Genomic DNA, 21,915 nt, shown 5'->3' on the forward strand with positions numbered 1-21,915 from the left:
TTGAGTGTGTTCGATGCGTGTTTTGCCATGTGCACATTTCCATTTGGAACATGGATAAAGAAGATGTAAAACTGAGGCATCGACAGCTGTGCCCCGTTTGCCCTTTTGTGTTCGATTGGGTCATGAACACAGAAGAAGAAGTGAAACTGAAACTTAGTCAGCGACGGTTTAGCCCTGCTTGTCCTTTTGACAATGAATCATTCGGTCGGTACTTACAAAATGAGTTTTCCAAGCTATATCAAAAAGCGAACAATGGAATTGCGAAAACAGAAAGCAATAACCAACGATGTTCAACGAAATCGGTTGATATCCTTCAAACCAAAGATAACCAAAATGATGACGAATACGATAATTACAGTGATTTCGATGACCTGCTTACGGCGAAAATTGAAAAGACTTGTACTCGTACCCGCCCCAATTCCTATAAAAAACAAACTGAAAAGCAATTTAAAAAGGCTGAACAAAGGCGTTTGCAAAGGCAACTTTCAAAACGAAGAACAAAAATACGCAATGCAAATCGAGATCAAAAACAAACATATTGCCAGGAAAAAAACGACGATGATAATTACACAACTCAAACAGTTTCCAATGATCGAGATGTAAAAATACATGATCGAAAAATGTGTTGGGTTTGCAGAAGCAGAGATATCGATGATATGATAGAAGATAGTTTTTTGGAATCTTACGAACGTTTTTTGGAGGAAAAATATAAAGAAGAATTCGACAATTGTTTTGCGGACGAAATCGGTGGCGTCGATGATGAAGAACAAAATAAAATTGAACATCTACCTTATGTTCAATCGCCATATGACTATTTGATTGACAAAAAGCTGGATGAAGAGGCCCACCATATTTATTTTTCTGATTACGAGGCATTCGCGCAATACATCGAAACGCGGGACGAAGAGGCCGACAATATTTATTTTTCTGACGATGATGCATCCGATGCGGCATTCGAGTGATACATGATATTAACACATAGATGTGTGACTCAATAATTAACATTTTATGCATGTTTGTTTTGTTGTGTTCGATTGTATATGTTAATAAAAAACCTTGAAACAATTGTGCGTGTTGTTTGTTATTTGAGTATGTTCTGAACAAATCACGAAAACACAAGCTATGATACAATACGTTTTATTGAATATTCTTCATGGACATTTTATTGGAATATCTTGTCATCGCATGTGCGCTAAACATTTCAAAAACGTGCTTTGTTTCAAGAATATCTTTGGCAATATCTTTTGACTTTTCAGCACCTCGAAAATCAATTGCGCCACATATCCAGTTTTCGTCGTGAATGAAACTATACAATAAATCGAATTTACACAGATTTGCTTTCGTAGCAAGAACGTTCAGAGTTTCTTTTGTCACATCTTTGATCAGAAACGACCAAACTGAAAAAGTTTTCCTTGAAGTACAAAAGTCCATCAGCGCATGTTGAATCTTGATTTTGCTTATGTTTGTTTTGCTGCAAACGAATTCAACAATTTCATCAAATAGACACATTATCAACTTCGTTGGTTGTAGAGAAGCTTTGAGTCTTGCGTACGTTTCGAATTGATGTGCAAAATGTTTTCTTGTATTTATTTCTACATGCTGGAAATCTGTCCACAGACACATAGGAATGCTATTTGTGGTGTAATCCATGTGAATGACTGGAAGACAAATAACTTCAATTTGTTTGTAGAAAATACTTATATAGGAACTTTCCAAAATGACAATGCATCAAAAACTCGTCATGTATATGTTTGTGCATATAGTTGCCCTGTTTTTTCCCTTAGTTTTACATACAAATGCGTTAGGACGTCCTAAACCAAATTTTTATGAACCGTCTTGTTTCAAGCATGTACATAATACACCGATTGACGTTACGAATGGTTTATTTTATGTGTTGATAAACGTAACCTATGAGTATTTGTCATTATACGACGATGTCAAAGAAAATTTACAATTTTTCAACAAATGGATGCAAAACCCAGAGTTTAGTTTAGAAGGTCATGAGCAACAATGCAAATCCATAGGTCTATCTAGATGTCCGAACAAGAAAAAAGCGTTTTCAAAACCGGTATACAGTGTAGTTGATGGTTTTGTAGCGGGATCAATGTTTATCACTTACGACTTACCAAGTCTTTTAGTTAGATTGCAAATTGAGCCGAAAACGTACTCTATCAGTGAGTTTGTAGAATCTGTGTTTACTGAGATTTACACACACGCTTGGATACCTTTGTTTCCGTACAATTTTTCATTGACCTATGATGGAAGTGAAATTTGTGCAAATGGGATGCACGGTCATGCCTTCATCAGATTTAATACTGAACTGTGTACAACGTTCGGAACATGGTGCGATGTGAATTTAGAAGGTGCTAGTCCCGAGAAACAGGATCATGCGTTAACACGAATCAAAAATGCGTTATTGAAGAGAAAAATGAATGATTTGTCAGTCGCCAAGTATATCAAAGAATATGATCTAGGTTTGGAAATAATCCCTTCTAAGTCCAAAGAATTGCGAGACACAATTACACAAATAGAGCAAGAAATGAGTGAGATCCGCTTAAAAATCGATGATAAGTTCGACTTTGATCAATCTGACGAGGATTACTCTGACGAGGATAACTTTGATGAGGATTACTCTGACGATAATTTGGATGAAAAGCAAAGCGCTGAAAATGTACCAATTATCGATTTTTCTGACTTTTTTTTCAAAAACACTAAAGTTCTGTCAGTAACAAACAAACCTATCGTTGAACCTATCGTAAGCCAAAAAGTTCACGATCTTCAAAATGCCAATACTTTCGTTAGCCAAAAATTTTACGATATTCAAACTTCTACCAACAAGCCAAAAAACAAGATAAGTCCAACAGTTAAAAAAAATACTGTTGTTAACCAAACTTCTCACAAAATTCAAAATGCTCTTACCAAGCCAAAACTCACCGTTAGTCTGCCAGTTAAAAACGATAACATTGTTAACCAACAATTTCAAAATATGCAAGATGCTATCAACAAGCATAAAATGGGAATTAAGCACAACAAGCAGACCGTTGCAGAAGTATCTACGTATGGATTGCAAAATTGTTACTGCCTAACATGTAATCGTTCTACTACAATCGGCAAAGTACATAACAATCGTTGCTATTTCATCAACTTGGATTCATCATTCAAGATTTCCTCTAATACGCATTTTTCTCCGTTTCGTGAATACACACTCTTGATTATCAACGAACGTAATCATGCTTTACGTGCGATGCTAAGTCAAATAGTGAAACAAGTGAGTAACGAAGTTATTCTCGCGAAAAAGGCTTCATCATATCGACTTACTGTCTTCAGCACCAAAGATGGCACAACTGTTGATAAGATTTGTATGTCGTTATTCAGAAATACGTATCAAATTGAGAATTGTACCGAGAGCACGAATGCTGTGCTTATAGCGAGAAATGGTCATTTCATTCGCGTACCACAAATACAATTGGCTAATTTCACGTTCTGCGATATTGGTGCTGTGAAAGCGGAAAATGGCAAATGTTTTCGGATTGATGCAAATTGTTCGCACTCAAGTATAGCGAGTGTTTACGATTTGGATAATACGGTTGTTTCATATTTGGTTAGCATTACTCAGAACACGGCACACAATATGAGTGAGGCAAAGTTTCAAATAAAAAATATAGATGACAGTTCTGTCACAAGCGAACACTTCATTGTGTACAACAAAAGGACGAACAGTGGACAAGAATGCACGTATGTCGATATGCGATCAAAGACCATTTCAATCGAAAAATGCAAACACAGTCCCACGATTTGCGAGGTTTTGTTGGGTAAAAGTACATTGAATGACGAACCGGGACTAAGAAAATTAACGTTTTGGGAAACTGTCGCTGTTTGTGTTGGTGGATTCATTGTGCTCGTGATAGCTGCTATTTGCTTCATAATTGTACTACACAGCATAGCTCGGCATAACGATACTGTTGTAAACAGTTAACATATATCAAAGCGTTTGTATCCGCTATTGTCATAACTCACAATGACTTCGTATGACAACATGTATACCATTGAAAGCGAGAGCATTGGTAACACTCAAGAATTTTCCATCCACGTTTTTAAATGCATCAGCGTTTTGATCAATGAACAAGAACTGCTCGAAAGCATTTTTGAAACCATACTAGACTATATTGGAGACGAACACGTGTTCATATTCGACTTGACAATCGAGTTTTGTTTCACAACAATTAGTAAAACTCTACATATCAGTCAGCTAAATTCGCAAAACTGTTCGTGTTTTGACATTACTTGTGCTATGCAGGAACAAGGAATCAATTTCACGGTACCAGCTGATCTTCATGTTTTTGTAACAAAAAACGCATAAACACATTTTCAGTCATAATTTCACTATTTTGAGTTGTTGATGGACTACAAAGTTAAACCATGTAACGGTGAGCGCTGCACTCTATGTTCTCAAATAAAGAGTGGAAATAGTTTTCAGTTCAATTGTGGTTTTGTATACATTGTTGAAGATGGAGAGAACTTGACTTGTAAATCAAAAGATGTTATATATGTTCTGAAGTGCAAAACCTGCGGCGGTGAGTATATTGGCGAGACCGTTAATTTGAGAAAACGCATTCACACACACAACTCTCATATTCGAACAGAGCAGCATTTGTGTCGAGCTACTGACCATTTGATAGAATGTGGGAAACACTTGTGCGATGTTAAGGAACGGTACACTGTATTCGTTTTGGAGACAGAGCGAGACAAGCACGTGCGTAAAGCCAAAGAGGCGTACTACATTCGATTATTCAAGCCAATGATGAACAAGTAAGGCGTGCATTATTTTTCAAGCGTATATATATAGCTGCAGTTAACAAAATAAGCACACTCGCAATCACTTTCTACGATGGCACAAGCAATGTTGACCTCGAGTTATGTTATGAAAACGAACAACCGAGAACGAATACAGCAGTTTGCGAACACTGTACTGAATCACGGCGTGAAAAGGAATTTGGTGTCTGAAGTCGAGTCAGGTGTCTTCTTGTCGCCTAACGATTATTTGAAGATAGAAGAACTTTCAGAGAAACTAAAACAGATTGATGCCAAACTAGCGCAGTACAAAAGCCTCAAAGTAAGAACGCATAATCTGATAAAGGGCATCAAGAAAACAAAAAACCTGCAGAACGATGTTGTGAAGACTGTGAGCTCTAACGTTTTCGATCGAATTCCAATTGATGTGATTAACAAAATACTCGGTTCTGGGGAAGACGAAAACATGTTTGCGCTAATAGAGCGAATAAAATCTTCCAATGTTGAGGAAAAACGCAAATATGCCGATATCGACATCTCCGATACAGAAATCTCAGATACGCTAAACGATGATGAAAAGGAAATTATGAACGGTCTGGCTGTTAAAAGAATGCGCAAATCTGGTGAAACGAAAGCTGCAAAGAAACCGAAAAAGGAAAAGACTATACTCAGTGATCTAGAATTGAGCGATGATGACGAATGACTACGTTGTTGCAATATTGTATGATTATGTTGACTTGTGTGTGTTACATTTTTTGTATATATTGTAAATAAATTGTATCAATGAACTGTAAACATTTGTTGCCTTATCAATGGATATCGATGAGGTTTTGATTGTTGACGAAGACGAACAGTTAGCACAAAACACCTACTTGCTTTCACCCATGTACTCTAGACATCACCACGAATGCTCGCTATGCATTTTTCAATACATAACAGAATATGAAGAACCAATACGAATATTCGAAAGCAAGCTAGTAGAAATGAACTCAAAACTCGGGTGTGGAATTCAAACGTGTGTCACAATGGTTCTCAATGAGTTCAAAGACGATGAACGCATGTCGTTGTTCAAAAAATTGACAACTAGCGAAATTACAAGCCATTTTGATTCAGTATTTGGCGATCCTATTTGTGGATACAACCGACTTAAAGCTTACAATTTTTTCTCATTGTTTGACGAAAGTACAGTTAACAATTCCACATACATCAAGTTTATTTACGATACATACAAACATTCGAGAAACACGTCACTATGTCCTTATTCGCTTCTAGGCGTTTATGTTTTTCTTGTCATGATCAACACTATAGGAGGTGATGCCCAGCTTAAGAAAAAACACGACTTTTTGTGGATGTTTAACTGTCTATGCAATCACAAATTACGGTTTGGAAAATTGAGATAAAAATCTATTTAAGGATAGTTTTTTCTATAGAAACGCTAAACCCGCACACAACCAACAACCATGTCAACCATAAACATTAAAGATATTAATCGTGTCACTGACACCGAAGCCACTAATCGCTTGTTCACTAAACTGAAGTACGATATTGGTATTGAAATCTCTTCAAAGCTCATTCAGTCGCTTAAACAAAGCAAAGACAGGGTTGTATTTTATGTGGGCAAAGAACAAAGATCATACCCAGCAGCAATTGTGAAAATGTTCACTAACGTTAAGACAAATCATGTCAAGATTCAGCCGAAGTACAGTGTTCAAGAATTGATGAACGTGTTTGAAATTCTCATGAACCTGTCTGAGTACCAATGTAACGGTCTCACGCTAGATTACTCGGATTGGCAGTCAATCTCTAGTCTGGTAAACATGATCGAACTCGCTGAGCACCTAGGCATGACAGAAGTGGTGATGTTTCTTAAACGCATTCCACAACTTCTTACATTTCACAACAAAACCGCGTATGATAACGAATTGTTAAGACGAGAAAACGAGTCTAAGGAAAACCAAAAACCAATGTCTGTCAACGAACCTAGCGAAAACGATGAAAAGCGGTCGAGAACTAGAAAGAGAAGCTTTACAAAAGTGTTCAGTCGTAGTTTGAGCCGAAAGCGCAGAGAAGAAAATGTTATGAACTAAATGTCGTATTTTGTTTGTTGTATGTTGAAAATAAAGAGCAAAAACAGTAAACACGCGTGTTTGTTTTCTTCACGCAGCAAGATAAAACCCAAAACGTCAATATACTTGCATCTTCTCTACCAAACTAACAACCAAAACATAAAATGCATTTCAACATTTTATTTGACGATACTATTCAAACAAATACACACACAAGCATGCACTAAAAGTCATAACACTAATCAGTCCAATGAATCCGCTTCCAATCAAATATTTCAGATCTACAAACAGCGCATTTGTTCCCGTATATATGCATGTGCCAGCAACAGTGTACGCAGAAAAGGTGCATGCATGGTGCTACGGCAAAGGTTTTCTCTTCATTGCAGCAAATTATACAAGTACGCGAGTCTTTCACTGCTTGCTCTTTTTCCAGGTGAAGTTGAGCCATACGTTTTTTGCAGTCTTTGCAATCACAGCAACTATTTGCTTGAAAGCGTTCACGAAGTTCTTTCATAACCTGTATGCATTCTTTTCGTATTTTTCTAACAGAAAACCACCATCGTAAGTCTTGAATACAGATCATCGCAAGCATTGTAACACCGATCATGGCTTCTTGTTGTTGTCAAGTTTAGTCTTTTTGCGATCCCAAAAATCGGGGTTTCGTTCTTCGATGATGAATCGAATAAGCAAAATGCCAAGAAATATAGTCGCAAACATCAACAAATGAAATGAAGCTTACTTTTTGTGCAGAGCTTTTATATGCAAATTTTGTAACGATCTATATCACAAACCATTTCACTTTGGCTTTTAACGTTGCCACATTGGTCACATTTCAGAACATGGAAAACTATCAAAGCATATGCTTCAATGCTCGTTCGAAAACACAAGAGCAGAAACGTATTCAGAAAAGAAAATGGAAAATCCAATCTCAATTTGCTGCAAACAAGTTGTGGGAGATTATATCAAAGCATATGTGCATTAAATCCACAGAGGAGCCTAGGGTAAAATTGTTTCGCATGTCAAAATCTGAAACATTTGAACCATATGCATTGTTTTCTCCGGACTATGAACCTACACCCGAATTCGATTATCAGGTCAAAATCACATGCTTTGGACTAACAGTTCATTTGACTGTGTATGTAAGATTGGGTGAAGATGACGACGAGGACGACTTGATGCTTGTTATGGACAGACCAGACGATACAAAACTATATTTCAACATTTTTGACCGCGATGGTGTGGTTGAGAAGAAACACGGTTTGCTTAAAACCAATGGTTCTGATATGTGCAAAGAAATCATCGATATGATTGGTCTCAAAGACATTATCGATGAGTATGAATTATTCGAAAATTTGGCTTCGAACATATCGACATCTATAGAAAGTGAAGTTGAATGTGTATGCGATACTGAATAAAACAACTTAACACAAATTTGTCTGTTTTCTACTTTTTATTCAACAAACTCGCTTACAATACTGTACAAACGATGTCCATTTACCAGGTTGATTTGCAACCCAGTCAGTAAGTCTATATTTACGGAACACGTTCTGTAGTTTATTCAGGTGGTAGAAGCCTTCAGCGTTGTAATTCGATATTTCACGTACGACGGCCGCAAACAAAACAAATGCTGTCACAAACACATCCCAGCTCAAACCATTGTTCAGCTTTTGTTCAAGCAACTCGGCGAAATAGTCTTCATCAAAACAAGCTATGGTCAGTTCATCTTTTGTAAGAACATGCATCGTAACAGTGCTATTTACAAGCAAAATCACACATTCGACGATGTCACAAAGAGTGTCATTTGAGTCCTCAAACTGCTTGCATTCCAAGTAATTTGCTACCATCGCAGCCACAAACTCACAGCTGAACATTTTTTTACGTTATGACAACTACTGACTTTGCGTGAATGGTTTTATACTCGAGTTAGGCGCTTGTTATTTGAACTGTTGTAGTAGTTTGTAAACGTCTAGATTGAAATCCTTGCAACACATACGCAATAACTATAACTATAACCAAAGAAACAACCACAAATGTTAGTGCAATAAATAAGACCCAAAAGCTGTTTATTTTGGAATCATCGTCACTCGGTGAATCCAGTCCCATACCAGGAATTCTAATCTGACACAGAGTTCGTTTTGTTGTACAATCTTCATACGAAATAGATTTTTCATTCACGTCGATATACAAGCACGTATTGTTCTCATCATATGACACTCGCGAATAAACTATCGCGTAATCGTTTAATTCGAGCGTTTCGTTCAGACTGTCAATTTTGAACATCAAATTTTGAGATATTGCATTCACCTTCGGGTCGTGCGTTCTGTTAATCAGATAGTCAAAAGCGTTTTGCAACTCTTCTTCTGTTTGCAGCACTGCTGGTAAGCACTGGCCATCTTCATTCACCACGAAACAAGTTTTAGGTGATGTGATCGACGCTGCTGCGTTTTCGTCAAATGAACATGTCTTGTACGCACGCGGATTGAAAGGTGACACAGTCACAAACTCTCCTCGATCCGCTTTTAACAAGGCTACGTTAGCCGTTTCGCATGAAATGCCCAAATATTTTCGTTTGAACAAATGAACGCATTGAGCAGGCCTATCTTTGTTGTTGAACAGCGCTATCTTGATAGAACCTTGAATGTTGTTCAAAATAAATTCGTTGCTTACTTGAGTGAAAACCGTTTTTAGATGAATGTTTTTTTGTCCAAAAATGACCACATCGTATGCATTATAGTCGGCACTGTTTACAGTTTTACGTACATTGACGTGCGTTGAAAACTGGTTTCCAACTTTGAACTGTTGCTCAATACTGATAAAGTAGCAAGATCCATCATATATTTTACCAATACTTTTAGTCGGATCACACACATTGCAATAACAGTTTTGTAAACCGTAAGAAGAAACGCTTTGAACTGTTGTGTCTGCGCGGACAACAATGAAAAAACACAAAATGATAAACGCCCGCATGCTTGGCTCAGAACATCAAGAATGACAAGATCCGTTTGTTTAAGTGTGTTTTATATTTATTTTAGTTCTTATGATCTTTTTATTACGTACGACATAAATCCTATTATTCCAAAAACGATTGCAAACACGACTAGAATGCAAAACACAACGTCGACAGATCCTTTTTCGCCATGTTCGTTAGCCTTTGTGGTTGTTGAGCCATTGGTGGTGATATTACCACTCGTTATGTTATCGATTTCACTGTAGTTCTGTTGTGTGCTAGTTTTGTTTGCAACTCTCGATGTGGTTGTTGAAGAAACGCTTTGAACTGTTGTGTCTGCGCGGACAACAATGAAAAAACACAAAATGATAAACGACCGCATGGTTGGCTTAGAACATCAAGAATGACAAGATCCGTTTGTATAAGTGTGTTTTATATTTATTTTAGTTCCTGTGTTTTTTTTATAACGTTATACACAAATCCTATAAGTCCAAGAACGATTGCAAACACGGCTAGAATGCAAAACACAACTTCGATTATAACAAGGACAGATCCTGTTTCGCTATTTTCGTTAGCCTTTGTGGTTGTTGAGCCATTATTTGTGATATTACCACTCGTTATGTTATGGATTTTACTGTAGTTTTGTTGTGTGCTAGTTTCGTTTGCAACTATCGATGTGCCAAGATCGCTATTTTCTTCAACCTTTGTGGTTGTTGAACCATCGCTAAGGGCATTGACAACTGATGTGTTATGTTTTTTACTTAATGTTTTAGTGGTATTTTCGTGTGCAACTCTCAGTGTTGCTTGCGTGCTTTTTTTGTTAACCTTTGTGGTTGTCGAACCATTGTTGGGGATATAAGCAAGCGTTGTGTTTTCCATTTCGCTGTTTGTGTGTGTGTCAATTTCGTTTGAAACTGTCGATGTAACGGAATCATTATCGCTACTGCGTTTTTCGATGTCTGCAACATGATTAGATGTATTGTCTGGTACCAAGAATCGCCATAGAGAATCGGTAGCTAGCATCCTACCTATATTCGGGGTCAAAATCAAAAAGAGTTTGCCTTTGATTTGGAAACAAAACCTGTCCCTGTGATTATCAATTGTCAAATAATTGTCTTTCACGCCCAAATTTTGATTTATGACTTTTCGTATGGCCTCGAGAATATCATATTGCGTTGTGTACATTCTCTCAGGAATATATACAATTTTGCGTAACTTGTCTAGCGCATCATCATAGGAAACGATCGAGAATGCACCATTGTATATACCCAGATCGCGCTCTGGCGATTTCTTGAAGCAGTTATCGTTACAGCTACATAGAGACACAAACAAGACAAATAGTATGAATCGCAACATAGCTGGTTTTTATTTCATTCATCTAACAAAACACATGAAATAGCTATATAACAAAAAATTTGCACACAACAGACTACAACACAAAATCTGCAGGAATGTACAAAACGAGGCCGTTTGTCAGCAATTCCTTCGACACACAAAATGCGACAAAGTTCGGTGGGATGTGAATGTTGGGAATGCATGTTCTAACCGCTTGAGAGAGCATATCTTCGTGTTCTTCGTTTTGACACTGATTGATGAAGTAAACTTTACATGGGTCTTCTTCGGGCAACATATCGCTTACGGGCATCGGGTTTTCTTGTACCTCTTGTTCTGGGGTGAACGTTTCCACGATTTCTTCTTTCACGACTGCCAAATCGACCGGCATACTGATTATCTCGTTTTGCTCCGAACACGCCTTCTTATCAGAACAAGGCAAGTCATTCCATGTTTGTTCTTGTGTTTTGCAAAGCATCTTTTTGGGGAGACTCGACTGATCCTTTGGATCTTCAACAAATTTGCGTTTGCGATTAGGAATAGCATTGACTAGTCTACCTTTTCCCCCATCGATCAGCTCCGTTTCAATGTGAAGACTGTTGATGTGCTTGCGGTACAAAGGATGCATCACAAACAAAACCTCTAACGCCTGACACAAATTTGTATTTGGATATCCATATTTTGGTTGCAGTGAGTATACGTTAGCATTCATCTCTCTCATTTCGATGCCAGTTTGCAACGCTTCGTATATTTCACCACAGCTTCTCACAATTTTCAGACCTATTGTGAGCTCTTTCTGTGTACTGACAAGCTGAAAGTTTTTACTCGGTAGCACTCCTTTTTTCACCAATATTTCCACGATATCGTTTTCCGTACAATCGAGTAATGTCATGACTGCTCGAAAGTAGGTGTTCAGCTTCAATCGTATCTGAGTCCTTTCCAAAGAAAGACAAGTCGATTTCACAGAATAAACTTTGCTGAACTCCTCGATTCCATGCAACTCCAACACTGGTATTATGCATATTGGCAGTCTGTAGTTTTCGGTTGGAGATGACTGCATGTATCTACCCTGTTTAATGCGCTCGTATAGAGTTGCGAAATGTACTGGTATTACATTTTTCAATATTTTGAAGTAGCACATATCAATCTTTTCATCGGCAACAGAAAACATCAAGTCAACATATCGTTCAAACGCAGCTAGTGTCGGTTCATCGAGAAACACATGGTCCAGCGTTGGCTTGTAGTTCAAGTAGTCATACGGACTGTTCGTTATCGACGTAAAACGCAGTCCCTCGACATCTGTGAAAGGACATGTAACGCTAAACATGTACTTCTTCTGGTGACCATTCGCATTGAAATTTCTTTTCTCGCGAATGAATTTTTCGCACAATGTTTGGACGAACATGTTGTCGCTTCGGTTGTCAAATTGTAAATGAGACGCATTGAATAAGTTGCATGGCTTTATATACAACCCGTCATGTTACAAAGTTAGTGGTATAAGCTTGAAAAAGTAGGTTTTGAAAACAGATATGGCTCGTTGCATCGAACGGAAAGGCGAAAGCAAATTGCATGCACTCATCAAATCAAACCAACCCGAGTTGTTAGCAACACACATTAATCAAAACTTTGATTTTGATTCATCGTGTTACATTGTTATCAACGAAAAACATGTTTTGCCTGTTGATTTCACACAAACAGACCTAGAACAAGTTGTCATTCATATATCTAAACCTGAATACATACAGTTTGTGAAGCTCAGGTTTACTGGTTCTCAAAGCAATGGGTCTGATTTTCTGCTTTGCGAACAAACCGATTACGAAGATAACTACGGCAATGAGGTTCATCAGTGTCACCTTTATTTTTCAAGAACATGTACCAAAGATATGGCAGCTACGAGCTATTACTTGACACAAGCCTTAAGTATGATTGGAGTACTAACATTTTCAAAGAATACGCATGACAAACTGGCTTCGTGTCTAATCAAACGTTATGGTCAAACACTCGTACCCAAATGCACTACTGATTTTTGGAACAAACAACTTGACTCATTTCGCATGAGAAGCATTCTTGAGGTCTCGCAGCAAGATGACTCAGCGACACTTCGTGAGGAAATTGAGCGTTTGATGCAATCAAAGTACAACTTCGTTTCTTGTGAATACAATACGGCCAACAAAAACCTAAATATTCTGTATACTGAAACAAGTAACAACAGCTTTGGGTTAGTGGTTGTCAAAGAGTCGCTGCAAATAAAAGGCGCTACATGACTGGTAGATCAAATCATTCTTGATCTAACCTTCAAAGCGATAACATGTCTGTGCCAGCAACTACATTCCGGGTTCCAAAAACTGAGGACTGGGATATGGAGATTAGGCTGTCTGAGATAAAAAGTATGTTGTTAAGAATTTCATATGTTAGTGTTGGAGGTTTGATTGTAAACGTTGAATGCTGTAACTAACTTTTGCTTGTTCTGTTTCAGAAACCGTCACTCCAAAAACTGAGGACTGGGATGCCGAAATTGCGGTGGCGAAACGTCCTCCATTCTTTCTCAGCGTGGGCAAAATGACGCAGAGACAAATTAACAGACTAAACCGATGCTGGACCTGTCGCTGCGTGCCGGTCAATTGTACATGTTCAAAGTATTGAATAAAATTGTTGAAACGTTCACAGGTGTTTGTTTGTTTTGTAGAAAAATGTTATATAGCAGTAATTTGACTTAGTACACTTCACACAAAACAATGCTAGCCGTCGAACTCAAAGATTTAGGTTTTTTTCGACACATGTTACGTTTAAACCTCGAACAGTGGAACAAAGCTGTCGAAATGTACATCATGGATCTCTATCCAAATGTGAAGTTTACATTTTCGACGCGAGATCAATGTTGGAAAGCGACAGATACGGAAATTGTGTACTATGTCGATATTGAGGTTATTCTGATCAATCCGAAATATGATTTGTGCTGGACACACCAAGATCCCACAAAACGACTTCAAACCATTAATGGGATTTTGTTGAGCTCAAAAGCCAAGAGAACAAAACTCGTAACGTTTGACCAAGAGTATTTTTGAGACAAAAAATGTATAAAGATGTTGAAATAACCAATTGCATGTGTAATATAATATCATATCATATCATGGATGATACCGACGCTTTCTGCACGTATCAAACAAGTATGTACATGGAAAACTATATCGATAGACTGAAAACGTTTGAGCATTGGTCTCCCCAAATACAACCAAACAAATACCAGCTTGCTTCTTGCGGGTTGTACTACTTGGGACAACACGACCGTTGCAAATGTTTTCGTTGTGGCATTGTGTTGTATCATTGGAAATCTACAGACGATGCGTTCTTGGAACACCATAAACATTCACCGAATTGCCAGTTTTTGCGAATGGTGGGTCCAGGAACAAGACTATTGATAGACACATGAGTAGGTTTTGTATGATCGTGTTGTAAATAAATATCATGAACCGTTCAATTCGTTTTGTTCTTATTCTTGTAGTAACATATACTTATTCATGCAACTACCAAACGCAAAGTTGAAAAACAAGTACTATTGTGTGCACGAATGTTTGATTTCGCTATTGCGTTAGTTATTGATATAACCCAGTGTCGTATGTTTTCTCAAACTATATTATCCAACTCTAATCAAAGCAAATACAAACAACTATGTATATGTAGTTTCAAACGATTTTATTCTGCAACAATCAATATTTCAAACATTCAATCTTTCGCAACAACAACGTACAACAGTTTACATAGTCCACTAGATCAGCCCACATAGTCCACTCGATCAGTCCATCACAGATGCAAAAGCCTCACTCCTCTGTTTTGGCCGTAACCCTGAATTTCGCCACACCATTCGCAGCGATCGTCGATCCGCGTACATGACACACAGCTGAGGGCCTCGCATCTACGGCAAAAGTTCACCATCGAAAAAAAGTTTTTGCACCTATGACACACAATCACTAACGTAGTGTCATAAACAGTTGGCAGCATTTCGCCCATGCTCTTAATCCATCTGTCACAAGCTGCTTTGTTGTTTCCAGCTAACGACTCATTCTCACGATGCTTATTCTGCCTCTCTAACCATGCCTGGAAACTGCCACTTTTCTCCACACTTGACATCCATTGCTCGCAAGCTTTTCTGTTACTCATTATGCGTGTTGTTCGTTCAGTTTCAAAAATCGAAATGATTCAAACACGATCAATTCGCCCTTTTATAGTATGCCGTTATTCAACTCAGCAGCATAAAAACTCGAAATGCATGTCCCTTCCCCAAAACATGAAATTTCACAAAGTCGACAATCGCCCCAATTATATGTAAACAAAGTGTTTTATGTTTTCATCGACGAGTATTTTTATCAACAAGCCGAATTTTGCGGAATATGCGGTGTCATTAGTTCTAGAAAAGATAGTTTTACTTCCTGCTTGACAAAAAGTTTGTAGTTTACTTTGCTTTTTGGAAAAATACAACGTTCAAAGATATGAGTTTCATCCGAACCTTCCGAAAAATGGGTGTTGTTCTATGTACAGTATCGATACATGTATGTGAGGCATTTTCAGGCTTTCTTTCTTGGATTGAGAGTTCAAGAAACGATGAATTCTGTCAAAACATGATTACGATTACAAGTAAGTACCACCAAAATATATTTTTTTGTTTCATGATAGACAAAACCGTGTATTGTTGAAATGTCAACACATCTCAAATGTAAACAAAGAAAAATGAAGTACATGATAAATCATATTGTGTGGATTTTTGTACCAAAGTTAAATGCTCTTAACAAAAGGCGTTTTGCAATTCAGATTATTGTGACCACTTCTGTTTTGTGTTTAAGAAGGCAGTTTGGAACTTGATATGTGTTGTTTTGTTTTTTATCTGCATCAGACCTTTTTGACTGTAGGTTATTTGTAAACATCAAACTCTGCCATACAAAGTTGATTTCTACAATGAATGAACACTTAGTATATACTTTTTACCGAGTGCTGCTAACACCGTGACTGAATATTTCATCTCATGTCATAGGTTGAACAATTTCTTACCAGAATTTACATTTGAGTATGACAGTTTATGTGAAGAAAACATGTGCACTGATTTGTTTTCATATTTCTATGTAGGCTCACTTTTCATATTTTATCCATAGAATGCATAATTGTCCATTTCAAAGTCTTCTTCACAAAAATATTTGATGTCTAAAACTGCAAAAAAATCTATATACACACCAAAATGCAAATTCTGCTTTTTGCCAACATGTGAATTTTTGGCCACAACAATCTTTCATTCAAGTTGACACAAATATGTGTATCAACAGCAAACCCCATAGGAAGTTTGTCTTGGTTAGAGTACCTATAGTATAGATATTTAAATATCAAGAAGCAAACCCTTCATAACAGGTTATGGTGTACAAAGTTCAAAAAAAGGTATTAACACAAAAAATGGAAAATTTGCATGTTGGTCAGTACAGAAATTGTATTGCACTCACATATGTTATCATGTTGACTTAACAGTGTAGAATATTTCATCTTGAATCAGAATTTGAAATTGTGATACACTGTATGAATTACAAAAGAACATGTGTTCACTTTCTTTTTAAACATTTTTCTCTCTACAAAAAAACTAACTGCATATGTTATTCTGTTTCAGGTCTTTTTTCTGATCAGTTCCCATGTAAGGTATATTTTAGAATTTTGATATAAATCCCACATAACCGGCTATGGTTGAGAATGATGCAAAAAAGGTATTTACACAAAAAGTGGAAACTTTTGCTATTTTGCAGGCATGACAATGTCTGTTTACCAGATTTCATTCAAATACATTTTACAGTGTGTGTGAGCTAGCAAGCACAACCACAAGCCAATTCTTGGTTCAGATTCATAAGCATCTGCATTCTTGTTTCAGTGCAAATATGTGTGAAGGTAATTATGGGTATGAGCTAGCAAGCACAACCACAAGCCATGTTTTGGTTCAGATTTCTTTTAGTCATGTCTATAAGAGAAGATATGATAATTTTGATACATGGCTCTCATAACTGGTCTCATTCAAATGCTGAGAAAAAAGTATATAAAGGCTATTTAGAAAAATATGGTTTTTTGTCAGCAAATTCATGTCTGGCCACAAAACTCATTGCGTTGTTTGTTATGCAGTGATGATCAGTATATATTATCAGATTGGTTTAGAAGGAGATCTATGTCATGCAAAACTAAATCTCTTCAGTCAATTTCTTCTGGGCATGATATTGAATCTGTGTGGATAGTATTTACAGTCAAGTATAAAATTTTGCATTTTGGTCTACACATTCATATTTGATCACAATAATCATTCTCTACCCAAGCTAATTTGTATGCAATGCAAATTGAAGCAACCAAAATGTATTAACACTGTGTGGGCTGGGATTGTACAACTGTTCTCTCAGCTTAGCATGTTTGAAATAAGAATTGGTTAACGACGTGTATGATACAGATATTTGAGGATTGCAAATCAAACTGGCATATCATGTTTGCCTGAATGTATGTGAACAAATGTCATATACATGGTCAAACGGGGTATTTTAGTTGAAGAGAATATCTGATCACAATCATAATTGCTAGGTTTTGACTGCTATGCATAGTGACTATCCAGCATTGATCAGTTCAAACGCCAGAGTAGTAGAATGTATAACGCTTTCTCCAGTCCTGTGCTGGTTGAAAAAGATCCAGGTTCAAGTCCTGGCTTTGGCATGAACATGTGAAATGGCTGCATTAGTCAATATCTTAATTTCTGATGTATCACTATCAAAGAAACAGGATTAACTAGTACAACATGTTTTCAAAATGTATGTTTCCACATTGCAGTTTTTTTGTGAAAGTTGATATGTGTGTCTGACGTGTGTGAAATGGCAGTTTTCGGTATTTTCATATGGCAAAGCATTTGACAGTTCGTTCTTGGTGCAAATTCATAACGTCATTTCAATATTTATTTAATTTCATCCTACCAACTAAAGCGGCGTTAACATATCGATAATAGAAAATTGTGTTTATTTGTAAGTGGTTATAAATGCTATACCTTACTATAACCCGTTGTCCGAACTCAATAAAATTTTCACAAGATTAACAGGAATTTTCTATGCGCTCATACTGATATCTATTTGTTCATACAAAATCAAATGCGCGAGGTTATGATATTTTGATCTTACCGCAGTTGAAATAAGAACAGAGCTGTAGTCGCTTTAATAGTGCGGAATCATATCGAGCTGATTTCGTCAAACGAATCGTCATGTAAACAATTGTTATGGGTCAAAATATTGAACAATAACGTGTGTTCATCTGAGTTTTCATTCCGCTATTTTTTTTAAGGCCAATATGAGCCTGAAGTCGTGTAAGCATAAAACATTCATTTCAAGCATGTAAAACAAAACACAGATTAGATGTTTAATATGATTTATTCATACTATGTATCAACCAATAATGCCATAGCGTGAGCCAACTTGATATGTGGCGTTTTCATCGTATGGATGTTTGCATTTCAAACAAATAAGTCGCCCAGAATTTTTGTTGTAGACGTATTCCAAATACTTCATGATGCAATTTATGCAGCAGAATCCGTGCCCGCACGTTTTGCTTATAACTGTTGGTGGATTGTCTTCATTTTTGCATATTCTGCAGGAGTCAACATCGCCACTGTTTTGTAGTTCACTTGAGATGCTTTCTATGGCTTGCGAAATATTTGAAGATGCCTCGGACAGAAAAGAGCAAACCGTTGGCTCATCGCTTTCTTTGGATTGCACATAGTGTAAGGATTTTTCAATGAACGCTATCCTTGTACGAGCATCAGCGTGCAACGATTTTATTTTTGTTGTTTCTTGAGATACTGCTCTACAAGTCAGTCTGCTTATTGCCAGTTGAAATTGGGTCTTGTTTTGAAGTTCGCGAACCTTTAGGTTTTTTGACAGTCTGACAGTTATTATTGACAATAGCTTTGCGTTTATTCGAATTCCTTTTTACTAGTCGAACCTGACGAGTCGTTAGAATTGTTCTGTACAAGCTGCGTTAAAAAATCAACAGCTTCTTCGTCTTCTCGGGATTGAAACTGATTGCCAGCTTCTTCGTCTGTCATTTTGAGAAGAGAGTGCACATTTTGACAAGTTTGGTCGAGCTCACTTGGAGTGAGATATAACGGATGACTTTCATCATCCAAACAAAAACCAACACTCAGCAAGTTGTTTTGACGTCATTTCGCTTTGCTAACTCAAGAGTGAATGATTGAGTTTTAATAAAAAGACTGGCTTTTATAGAAGACGTTTGAGTTATCTTATTGTTTCTTTACTTCGGAGGATATTGCGAAAAATGTTCATACTACTAGATGTTATATTACACAATGACTCATATTTAGCATTCGATCCATTGCAATTCAATACGACATTGTTCGTAACACTCAAACTATATCTAACCTGCTCGACTAACAACATACACATCATATGCATTTAAACATTTTATTTTACAACAAACAAACATATGAAAACAGTCAAAACATTTAATCAGTGAAAAGCATTCGCACCCAGCCAGTAACGTCAGCTCGACACATAGCGCAGTCTCCATCGAACATCATCAGGCAGCAGTTTTCACAAAAAGTGTGCCCACACCTTGTCAAGGTACTGTTTTTTTTCCTCATCGTAGCATATGGTACACGTTTTCAATAATCGAATAGCCTCTTCTTTTCGTCATAAGTTTTTCTATTGCGAATCCAAAGCCTGCTCTTTTTCAAATAGGAGCTGCGATATTATCCTATCGGTTTCGAGTTCATGCTGCTCTTTTAGCGCGCGTTCGCGTTTAGACCACTCATCCTCGAAGAAACGCTCTTGATCATTAATCAAATGTTCGCTCGCTTCTCGCTGATAAGATGAAGCCTTTTGAATACACGATACCATTTTCTTGCAGACATCGCGACCTTCCTTTGACATAGCGTAGTCGCTGCTGTTCACAAACGCTGTAACCTGACTTCCAAGTCTGTTCAAATGATAGCCGAACGACTTTAGATCAATTGACGCCGATTGTTCTGGTCGAGTGTATGGCTTTGTAGCATGTCGCTTGCCCTTGCCAGTCGTTTCGCTACTTACCACTAGGAGCATTTGTGTCCTCGAACTTCGGCAGTCGGTGTGCGTATTTCGGCATGATTTCGAGTCAATGTTCTCTCTTGGAGTCTCAAATCAAGAATGATGACCATACCTGTCCGTGTCGCTTTATATACCCAACGGGCTGGTGCGTTTTCAGTATATAGACAAGCATAGCGCTTACATACCAAGTCCTTGATAAAGATGAATAGCAAATTTCTAACGCGTGGCAGATGTAGACACTCGTACTTAAGAAAAACGCTGAACAAAGTTGCATGTCTGAGGGATTTTGATAAAACGTACGTTAGCGAGTTGGGTCAGTACCCTCAGAAAGACATTTCCCACACTTAGCGACGACTGTACGGTTGTACATTAAGCACGAATTAACAATTCAGAACAGGCGACCCGATTTCGTATATTCATATACCAAACGTACCCTAATACTACTCGAATACAAAACATCGAATGTTACAACAAAAGTACGCAGAGAATATCTTACTCAAGTACTCGCATTACGTATCACAAGTTTCGACAAAAGCTTATGCGTTAGTGAAAAATTCCAGCCATATACGCTTAATGAGTATTTTGCTCATTCGCAATTCTTTCATCTCCGACAAAAACAAATTGTGTGTGTGAAAAATGAGTCAATACCTAAACAGCTGTTATTTGATATTGAAACTTTTATGAATATTTTGCGAAATGTACTATGATCAAATTTCAACGCAACAGTGCAGTGGAGTATTTTCAAATCACAATATCTCGCTAGTACAAATTGTTTTCCAATCCAATACTTCATCAACGCATGAGAAATTACACCAGTACAGCGAGGTCATCAAGTGCAAATAATATCGAACGTCCTTTCACAGTAAAGTACATAGATAGCTGAGGTATTGCGAGAAAGTTTAACTGTACATTTCTCAACAACCAATGCAGATCTTGGGATCAAATTTTTGAATATGATATTCAACTTCGAAAGCTCCACAAGATTGTTCCAGACGGTTGTATTCATCTTGTTTCCTGCTTCTGGAACAAAATGCGAGTTTTTGATCGAAAATCAAGGGGCCTTTAACAAATCTTTTTTGCACTCATTCGTTTTGCGATACATGTTGCAAATGTGTACCGGTCAAATATGAAGATTTTTGATAGCGGATTTAATAATCACACATTAATTAACGCCGATTTATCAGCAGCAAACTGAACTCAACTCTGATATTGTTTTTCTACAACGCACTTAAACTCATGACGGCAGTAGATCTACGTAATTTCGCTTCATGTAAACAACCTTGGTGCAATATCGTACAACGAGGTTTTAAGTGCATTTTTTTTGAAACACTCAAAAAATCAATATGAAATTTCAGTGCATGACACAGATGGCTATATGCTACATTACGTACTGATTAGTTTGCCTGAAATATATGGTTCTATGTAATAATCTGTCCGAAATCTGTGTATGAAGAAAACTTTTTTGCCTTTTCGTTTTCATAAACCAAATGTTGTACCGCTGAATAGGGAATTGTTTCTGAAATTTGGTTGTATATCACTTTGTATGTATGTGAAAAATTCGCTGAACACGAGTTAAACGCAACATTGATATTTTTCTTTAAATCGCATCGCGCAAAAATTCATGAATGTAGACGTCATTGCGTTTATGTAAACAACCTTGAGTAAAATATCGTACACCGAGGTTTAAGTC

This window comes from Dreissena polymorpha, chromosome 2, assembly GCF_020536995.1.
Source record: "Dreissena polymorpha isolate Duluth1 chromosome 2, UMN_Dpol_1.0, whole genome shotgun sequence".
NCBI lineage: Eukaryota > Metazoa > Mollusca > Bivalvia > Myida > Dreissenidae > Dreissena > Dreissena polymorpha.